This window comes from Dermacentor silvarum, chromosome 1 (assembly GCF_013339745.2).
Source record: "Dermacentor silvarum isolate Dsil-2018 chromosome 1, BIME_Dsil_1.4, whole genome shotgun sequence".
NCBI classification, from domain to species: Eukaryota; Metazoa; Arthropoda; class Arachnida; order Ixodida; family Ixodidae; genus Dermacentor; species Dermacentor silvarum.
In genome coordinates this window covers 207,702,399-207,712,161 of record NC_051154.1, presented here as the reverse complement: position 1 = coordinate 207,712,161, position 9,763 = coordinate 207,702,399, and the positions used below count along the sequence as shown (strand labels likewise).

The 9,763-nt window shown below is 46.1% G+C and overlaps 1 pseudogene; it reads left to right on the top strand.

Annotated features, from left to right (window-relative positions):
• The first annotated feature begins 7,137 nt into the window (after positions 1-7,137).
• On the top strand, positions 7,138-8,523 carry LOC125941683 (uncharacterized; annotated as a pseudogene).
• The last annotated feature ends 1,240 nt before the right edge of the window (positions 8,524-9,763 follow it).

Sequence of the window (9,763 nt, the reverse complement as noted above, 5' to 3'; positions counted from 1 at the left end):
GACGCTCCTCCAACCAAGTAGAGTCGTTTTAAGCAGGCGAACAACATATATTCATCGAAATAAAGCACTTCTGCCGCGCGTGCCCTTAAATGCGACAGCAAAGCGAGTGAAAAAGTGGCCTCCAGAACAGGTGCTGCCCCTGGCGGCAGCGGCGTGCATAGAGTCACACTAAGTGGCCGCGCCTCGCGCCGCCGTCGGATCACCTTCCTTTTTTAGACCGTGGTCACTGCTAAATACCCGCACAGACGTTCTGTGATGGAATTCGAAGCCGCAAGGAGAGGCGCTATACACGGGAACGACGTTTTATTGCACACAATTCCGCTCGCCGTGGTCACCCTACCTGTTGCCGCTGTATAGCAAATGCTGTAACATTGCTCCTTACGCACCGCTATGCTGTTTGATGTCACGTGATGTGAGTGAGTGAGTGAGTGAGTGAGTGAGTGAGTGAGTGAGTGAGTGAGTGAGTGAGTGAGTGAGTGAGTGAGTGAGTGAGTGAGTGAGTGAGTGAGTGAGTGAAATAACTTTTATTACAGGTCCGGCGAGGACGCGAACTCGTGGCGCGCCCGGCTAGTCCCACGTCGGGACCGGCAGGTCTAGCCCACCGGCCCGGTCGCGGGCACGCCGGACAGCCAGGATTTTCTTGTCTAGAGCGGGGCTACGCAGAAGCGACTCCCACTCATCCTTGCTGAACTTGGGGTATCTCGACCCGCACTCCCAGAGCATGTGTGCTAGAGTGGATGTCTGCCCGTAGGATGGGCAGGCGTCGTCGCGATATACGTCAGGGTAAAATTCGTGCAGAACGGCCTGACACGGATATGTGCCGGTCTGTAAAAGTCTAAGCAAAACAGCTTGCGCCCTATTCAATTTGGGGTGAAGGGGTGGAAAGACCCTTCTGGACATGTAGATGTAAAAAATTAGCGTAGCTTGCACTGGAGGCGCAATGCTTAAGAGACAGCGGAGCTGATGGGCACATAGCTAGTCCTGGCTTTTGGGCTAGGCTAAGCACTACCAAGTCATCAACAGCATTTCTCGGAATGTATTGATTATTGATCGATTGTCGATTAGCTATTGATTCGCTATTGATTGGTTATCGCAAGGTATTGGCCACGTATTTGGGCTAGGCTAAGCACTACCAAGTCGTCCGAAGCATTTCCCGGAATTTATTGATTATTGATCGATTATCGATTAGCTATTGATTGGCTATCAATTGGCTATCGATGACTGAATAAACTTAAGTAGTCCCAACCATGCTTAGCTAGACTTAGCCAGGCTCAGATTCGCTAGTTCACAGGGGTATGTGCCATTGCGTTTGGAACCTTTCTGCACGACTGCCAACTCGGCCCACATTTTCTGTTCGCGAATCACGGACTAACGGGCGGCTTAACCAGCTCCGCTGTTAAAATACATTTGTCAGATTATCCCGCAAGGGCCGGACCAAATTTGGCTAGAAGTTCGATATCTGAAATTATCTGTATAGGAGAAGTCAGGAGAGCATGGCGGCTGTCACGATTAGCCAAACAGCGTTATATGTTGTGCAAGGGAACACGGAGCCGGCTTTCTCTGTGTCTGTGTAACAACTGTAGACTTTTTCAACGAGGATGCCCTGGGCGCCGCCATAATGCTCTGTGGGCGGTGCTAATTGCGCGTGAACCCCCAATCAAAAGCATTGCAGAAGCGGCCTCGCTCGTGCCTTTGAACTTCCGCGGCACAGACCAGGAAGGAGGTTCTCGCTCTCCCCGATGGAGACGTCTATACAACTTCAGCCGTATTTTGCTACTCTCCAATGAGGAATTAGGTAATATAACATGATTAGGTAGCATAACGAATGACGAGTATCGTATCGGATACAATTAATCAGCTAGTATCTTGTATGTGTATCTCAAATACTGATCATCTCATTTATGTGTTGGTATCATGATACAATTTCAAAGTATCTTTGTCCAGCCCTGTAGCAGCAGCTCTAGACCGTATCCACTGCGGGGTACGGTCTAGAAATAGAGAGTGCGGTGTGGACTGAGAGGCTCTAAGAGGTCTAAAATTCTAATTAACATGTATGAAACTTGGAATGAAGTTAAGAGAGTAAGAAATACGCAGTTGTAGACGGTCAGACTAGCAACAGCAAGGAAATAGAATTGGCGATCGAATACCCGTCTTTTGTATACGCATGTAAAAGGAAAAATCTACTAAATGGTGGCCTCGAGCGCCAGAACAACCGAGTAACAACGTACAATGGATTGATCACACAGAGAGTCCAAATTGACTGTCAGGACCGTCAATGTAAGAGGGACTGCGCGCGCTCTTGTGAAGATTCCGCAATGTACAGACAGCGCTTGGAGATACCTGTTGTGACGTCGTGTAGGGTGAATACTATTGATCTCGTTGGCCGCATTTACTTGACGATGTCACAGCGATAGACCTTTTGCATATTGCCAGCAATCCTGTATATGCACACACGGCAACACTGAGTCCTCAACGTGCACAATTCTGAAGGATAGACATCAGCGCGAACGCAGGACGCGCGCGTAGAAACAGTTCGTGAGCCACGCGCGCACTCCTGCAGCTTTGATTCAGTTAGCTGTGGTGTTCCGACATCCACATAGCGTGCTCACCGCATAACAAAGCCCTGAAAACGCAAGCCGGCTTGCCAGAACAATGTGTGGAATACTCGCATTTTGGCATGTTCCCGCAGCTGCACTATACGGATGCGTCGTTCACTGTGCAAAGCGAAAGCGGTGATGTGCGCAGGTCTTGTGAGTGGAACTACTTGTTTGTCGAGTCTTGCGTCATTCCGGATTGCATCAGAGGAAACCACATGAAAAAGAGGGAAGTAGTCCAAGAAGCGCAGGCATGTTACGATATCTTACGTATAATGGTCAATAATTAAAAAAAATCATGTATACTGGCGTGGGCGAGCCCGCTAAGTTTGCGCTGCTGAGACCGAGGTCGCGGGTTCGATCCTGGCCCCGGCGGCCGCATTTTGATGGGGCGGAACTGCAAAAAAAAAAGAAAAAGAAAACACTCGTGTACTTAAATTTAGGTGCACGTTAAAGAACCTTTGGAGGTGAAATTAATGCGGAGTCCCCCACTACGCTGTATCACATGAACAGATCGTGATTTTGTAAAACCCCAGAAAAAAGAATTTTTTTTTTTTATCGCGCGCAGTTACCCATAGCACGGCCGTGGCGTGGCCTCCCATTGCGCCATAGTATTCGGCCATAGCTTCGGTTCTGCTTGTAGCAGCGACCGTTGCCCGGCATTTTATACACTGGCTCAAGAAAACGTGATTGCTATCGCCTACATGGCTCTAGGCAATAGCGCAAGTCATTAAGACGGATGCTGCAGCCTTCGTAGAAAAACGGATAACGAGCAATGCGTGCGCTGCACACGTTCTTTTAAATGCAGACGTGGCTGGTGAATCAAAAGTTGCTGCACTTAACTGTTTAACAATTAGTGTGAAATACGGGCGAATGGTCCGCACGGCCGCATGTGGCTGGGTTAAGGTGTAGTCAATGCATCGGACGCTGTATTGAATAATGTTTCCCTCTATCACGGATCTTACGACCGGAGCAGTAGTGGAGGTCTGCATGTCGAATTTCCGTGGAGGAACGCGCAAGAAACAACACAACAGACGCAAGCAAGCGATGAGGCTGCAGGCAACAGGCTACTATAGCGGATGCCCCTATCTCTCACAATGGCGGCCAAAAGCCAGCGTGGGGATTGTAGAACAAGGTTGTCGGCATTATACAATTTCCTTGTAGCGCTCGTAGCATTTTATACGTAGCTTACATGTCATATCATGTGTGCTGGCTCGTTAGTGCGGAGGCCATGTTGATGAACCACTGTGGTGGCAGTGTTGCGCGAGTTTCCCAGCCTTTAACTCAGATTGCCGCCAACTTCGAGCAAGCAGTGCTTTCGTGCTGTGTGTTACAACTCAAGAAAGTTGCTTGCAGGCGTGGTGTTCCTTTGGCATTTTCTGCGCCGAACAAGCTTTCCAAGCTATGCTCCCGTACCTGCGGTGAGGGCAGAGGAGGATGCCAAATTCGGCATGATGCTTCCTACGTGTCGTGCACTGTCGGCGTGGTTTATGCCATTCCACTCTCATGTAGTAAGACGTACTACCAGGCCTCGGAAACTCCGCTGGTTTTTTGTCCACGCGAATTGCAGCGCCATCCATGAGATGGATGCGAAACCAAAATCGCGTTTTCCTTTTTTTTTTTCTTGTCAACCCTCTCTCAACTTTGTCGTTTCTCTCTCGCCTTCAACTATCGGCGGCGCGGCTGGCACGGCCCGCGCTCGTCGCCGGCCGTGCTGATAACGGCCAAAACGTCAGCATTTTTTTTTCTGGCATTGTGCGGTCAGTTTTGCGGTTTTCGCCTTCCGCGCTAGCAGTGTGGTCTGTTTGGTACCCTACCGTTGCACGTTTGTCGGCTTTTCCCCGCAATGTCTCGCAGCTGTCGCTGTTCGTGTGTGGTTCAGTGGTGTGCGAACACATCAAGACGAAGTGAGCCATGCCATGTGAAATTCTACCGCATCCCTAAAGACAACAGGTCAGCACTGTGCAGTTTAATTCCCGGTTTTTATTTGTGATAGTAATTGTGCGCAGTCGTACATGGCTGTCCGGTGGTGAGGCAGCAGCTAGCTGATTTGAAAACACTATACGATGCCGTAAATCGTTATGTCAACAAGCAGTGAACATAAAGCTCCTTATAAATATACCTGTGCGTATCGCAAGGAACACGTGTATAGGTGTGCGCTTTGCACTTATTTCAAGCTAATTGGTCGCCATCGTTTAAAATGCCTTTCTGAGAATTACGGTTGATATATCACAACTAGTACTCCGCCACGACGCGAAACGAGCTCAGTTTTGTATGTTCCAACTGCGATGTTATAATTTGTGACCTTCACTGTTCTTCAGGATGGAAGCGTTTTTAACCTACGCTGGAAAGATGGACCTAATCAGTTTTCCCAGAGACAAGGTCAACAACCGCAGAATATGCTCGGCGCACTTCACGGAGGTGGATTTTATGGACCGAGCGAGAAGCAGGCAGTGAGAAGCTATTCTGCGCATTGGCCATTAGCGCAATTACAATAAATGTTTTTTGCATATGCGTACATGAAACACCACCCGCGTTTTGTTGCATTCTATAGAGTGTTGCACTGTCTGCTCCAATTCTGGTTTTCGCAAACGAACGCAAAAAGTGAGTCCAAAGAACTGTTGTGTTGTAAGTGGCATTATTTCTTAATACAATTTGGGCACATGCTTGCTTGATTGTAATAATGAACGCGACTGCGTGCATGAAAACGCAAAAAGAATCCACTGCGCACAAGCACGCAGCATGAATGCACGGCGTGAGAGGCATAGGAAAGTCAAGAGGGAAAGGAGAAACGAGCGGAACAACGTTATATATCACAAAAAAAGGAAGAAAAAAAAAGTGCTATAGGGTGATTCCATGTAAGATCGAACAAAGGATGGCCGGTCGACCTTTTAAATTTAGTTCAAAATTTTATATATTGTTGCCTGATGAGTGGAAAGAAGAGATCCGCAATTGGTTTTGCTGCCAAAAATTTTTTCGCAGCACCGCGAATCAATAATGACGAAGAGGTGGAGTGCCGTGCTCACCTGCTCTGCTGTTTTGGCCAACTTTGGTTATGAATTACACAAAATATATTTAAGTTAGGTAGCTGAAATTTCTCTAAATAAATATATGCATGTTTTTGCTTGTGTTAAGTTATTTTTGGGTTTTGTGGGTAGCGTAGATGTTTTTATAAAAAACCTCAAAATCGGCCCAGGAAACGTTTGTTTGTCTACTTTGCAGGTCTTTATCTCCAAAAAGGCTTGTGGTAGAGCGGCAACAATTCCGCATTACGTTCTAAGCATACTTATTTACCAAACTGCTAAAGCTTATATTTATACAACTTTTCAATAAAGAGATACTATCAGGCTAACTTCAAGAAAACACCGAACAATGGAAATTTCTGATGACAATTAAAAAAAAACACCATTTTTGATATTTCTTAAACTTTTCCCACTTACTCTCCTCCAAATCAGCTTTCAGAATCATTAAAAACATATTGCATAATTTTGTTCCATTCGTAGTTACAGCCTGTCGAATGAGACCCTTACGCAAGGATAGGCTATTGTTGTAGATCCGATTTCTTGCCCACTAAGTGTATAGAATGCAGGCAGGATTGGATTCCTGTTTCTGGAAAGGCCAGTAGTACCGAAAAAGGTGGAAAGTATGAACGTGGCCCTCCAGTGGCAAAGCAAGATGTAGAATGCCAAGGGAAACAAAAGCAAAACTATCGGTAACCGGATGCGCGCGCATATCTCAGATGAAGGCAGCAGACTGCCTGAACAGCAGACGGCCTGAACAGCAGACGGCCTGAACAGCAGACGGCCTGAACAGCAGACGGCCTGAACAGCAGACGGCCTGACAGGAGATAGCCTGAATCGATCCGCTGTTCACACTTCATTCGACACCGATAGTGCTTGCGCTTTGCTCTTACTCTACTGTTCCTGTGCGTCTCAAGGCGGCAAAGTATAGCTCTGAGTGAGTGTATTGTGCAGACTACCTTTCTAAGCACAAGAAGCTCATTTCAAGGAAGCGAAATTTTTGCAGAGTTACCGACGTAGACGTTAATGCTTTGGAGCAGCTTTTAACATCCTAAACATCAGTAACTGTCAAAGAGAAGGACTACTTGTGCTACCCGTGCTTTCGCTGCTTCTGCAATGAAATATCCTCACGGAACACACAGTTGAGCGATGACATTTTTATGCCCCCTGAAGCAGAAATCAACGTCGTCAACCAGATCATCGCAACAACCTGCATGTCCCCTTTGAAACGTCCACGTTCAGTGAGAAGTCGGGACAGGCCTACTTATATCAAAAGAAAACAAAGTGAGGTGTAGAAGGCGGAAGCGGAAAATGTTCGCAACAAGATACGTCGGGCGTACAACCAATGTAATGCATCGGGAAATTCAGCCGAAGGAAAGTGCTCCTTCTGCGAGCACTGGACCGAAAGCTTTCGGCAAGCCTATGTAGCATCGACGACACCCCAGGAACGTTATCAACTTCTCACTCTCCTGCCATTAACACTAGCTAAACATGAGATTGAGAAGCTTATTCCTGAAGCAACGATGTATCAAATCAACAAGTCCAGGAAATTGAAGAAAATCACGGTGTGTGGTACCGACCGGATCCTTTCACCAGGCACAAGGTGAGCCCTGAGTGCGTATCTGCGGCACGTGAGCACTACACGAAGGACGAGTTGGAATGCTCGAGACAAAGCCCTAACAGAAAGGATGGCTTGTCGGTTACGATGGATGGAGAAAAAGTATTAGTAACAAAGCGTTTCATGACCAGATCTATTAGAGAGGCATTCCGCACATACAAAGACGACCATCCTGATTCTGGCATTGGCCTATCAAAATTCTACACCTTGTGACCGCGCTGGGTAAAATGTTATCCCCAGCATGATGTGTGCGTTTGTGTCATTTGCGCCAACTATAAACTTTGCCTTGCCGCTCTTGAGAACATTACTGGCCACAGAATCAATTCTGATGACCTTCACTCAGCATTCATTTGCATTCCATCTTCAGCACAGTGCCTTTTAGGCGAATGCAATCAGTGTCTGAAAGGCGGGTCCCTGACAGTGGAGGAACTTAATATCCCAGAAGAAGAAGAAATACTGCTAGCGAAGTGGGAGGCAGGCGACTTTGTGAAAAAGGGTTTGGATGCTGATACTTTTTTTAATCATCTTCGGGCGTTAGTGGCAAAGTGGATCGTGCACAACCACATCAGGAAGACACAAGGCAAAGCTATCTACGAGGAAAAGCAATGTAAACAGCGTGGGAGCATTGTATTCCTCTTTGATTTTGCCGAAAACTGGACTGTCGTGCTTCCTGACGATGTTCAGCCATACCACTGGCAAAAGCAGCAAGTATCCGTGTTTACATGCGTGGTAACAACGAAAAAATGTACGGAGAGTCTCGCTATTGTTAGTGACGACTTGAGCCACGACTCCGATCACGCCTGCTTGGCTCTAAAGAAAGTGAAAGAATGGGTGGACGATAACCTGCCGGTGTACTCCAAGGTGACATATGTGAGTGATGGAGCCGCCAGTCATTTCAAAAATACATACCGGCTTTTCGAGTTCGGAAAGAGCGATTGTCCCAATACCCAATGGATATCCTCAGCAACTGGACACGGGAAAAACGCGTGCGACGGAGTTGGAGGACTCGTCAAGCATCAAGCAATCAATGCTCAACAACTTGAGAACAAGCCCTGAAAGTGCAATTCGGGCAGCCAGAGACTTTGTAACAATTTTAACAGAAAAATTGAAAGGTGTGCATCTAATACCTCTTCAAGAAAAAGAAGTTGTTGCCTTCCGCGACTTAAAAAAGGATGAGTGGATGAAAGTGCCCGCCTTCCATGGCATTCAGTCTTGGCATGCCTGGCAGCTATCCAGGTCAACGGAAGCATCTCCTGAATTGCACATGGCACGCATAGCCGGGTCTGCATGAAAGAAACTATGTGTACAGGAATGAAGGCAATCAGCGTTCTCGAATCATTCGAATAAACGATTACAGCCCATAAACAAATTCTGTTTTAATGAAGCAGTTCTCCATTACCTTCACAATTTTTCCATTACGCTAAAGATTATTTGGAATACTGTTGCTTGCTTATTGAATTTTATCCTACTTTTGGGTTATCAAAGCCGGATATCGAATTCTGACTGCGTTTTCGTAGAGGTTAATTGCGCGAAACGTCTGTGTGCTCTCCGATGATGCAGCCCATCCAGGAAACCCACGCGTACAAAACTGATTCTGAATCATTCACTACGGTTTGTCCCACAGCAAATTTGCAGCTTTGAGGGATAAATGACTGGATACAATACCATGCCAAAATTAGAGAGTCGTACGCGATCACAAATGTCAGAATCTTCAGACCTGCATGGTGCGCTGAGCCTTGCGTAAGGGTCTCATTCGATAGGCTGTAACTACGAATGGAACAAAATTATGCAATATGTCTTTAATGATTCTGAAAGCTGATGTAGAGGAGAATAAGTGGGCAAAGTTTAGGAAATATCAAAAATTGTGTTTTTTTTAATTGTCATCAGAAATTTCCATTGTTCGGTGTTTTCTTGAAGTTAGCCTGATAGTATCTCTTTATTGAAAAGTTGTATAAATATAAGCTTTAGCAGTTTGGTGAATAAGTATGCTTAGAACGTAATGCGGAATTGTTGCCGCTCTACCACAAGCCTTTTTTGAGATAAAGACCTGCAAAGTAGACAAACAAACGTTTCCTGGGCCGATTTTGAGGTTTTTTATAAAAACATCTACGCTACCCACAAAACCCAAAAATAATTTAACGCAAGCAAAAACTTGCATATATTTATTTAGAGAAATTTCAGCTACCTAACTTAAATATATTTTGTGTAATTCATAACCAAAAATTGGCCAAAACAGCAGAGCAGGTGAGCACGGCACTCCACCTCTTCGTCATTATTGATTCGCGGTGCTGCGAAAAAAATTTTTGGCAGCAAAACCAATTGCGGATCTCTTTTTTCCACTCATCAGGCAACAATATATAAAATTTCGAACTAAATTTAAAAGGTCGACCGGCCATCCTTTGTTCGATCTTACATGGAATCACCCTATAGCAAAAGGGGGCGAGTAAAAAAATAGCACCGCTTTTCTTTTTTTTTTCTTTTTTTCGCCACCGTAGTACCGTCATCCATCCGCTAGGGCCTAACTGAAGTGC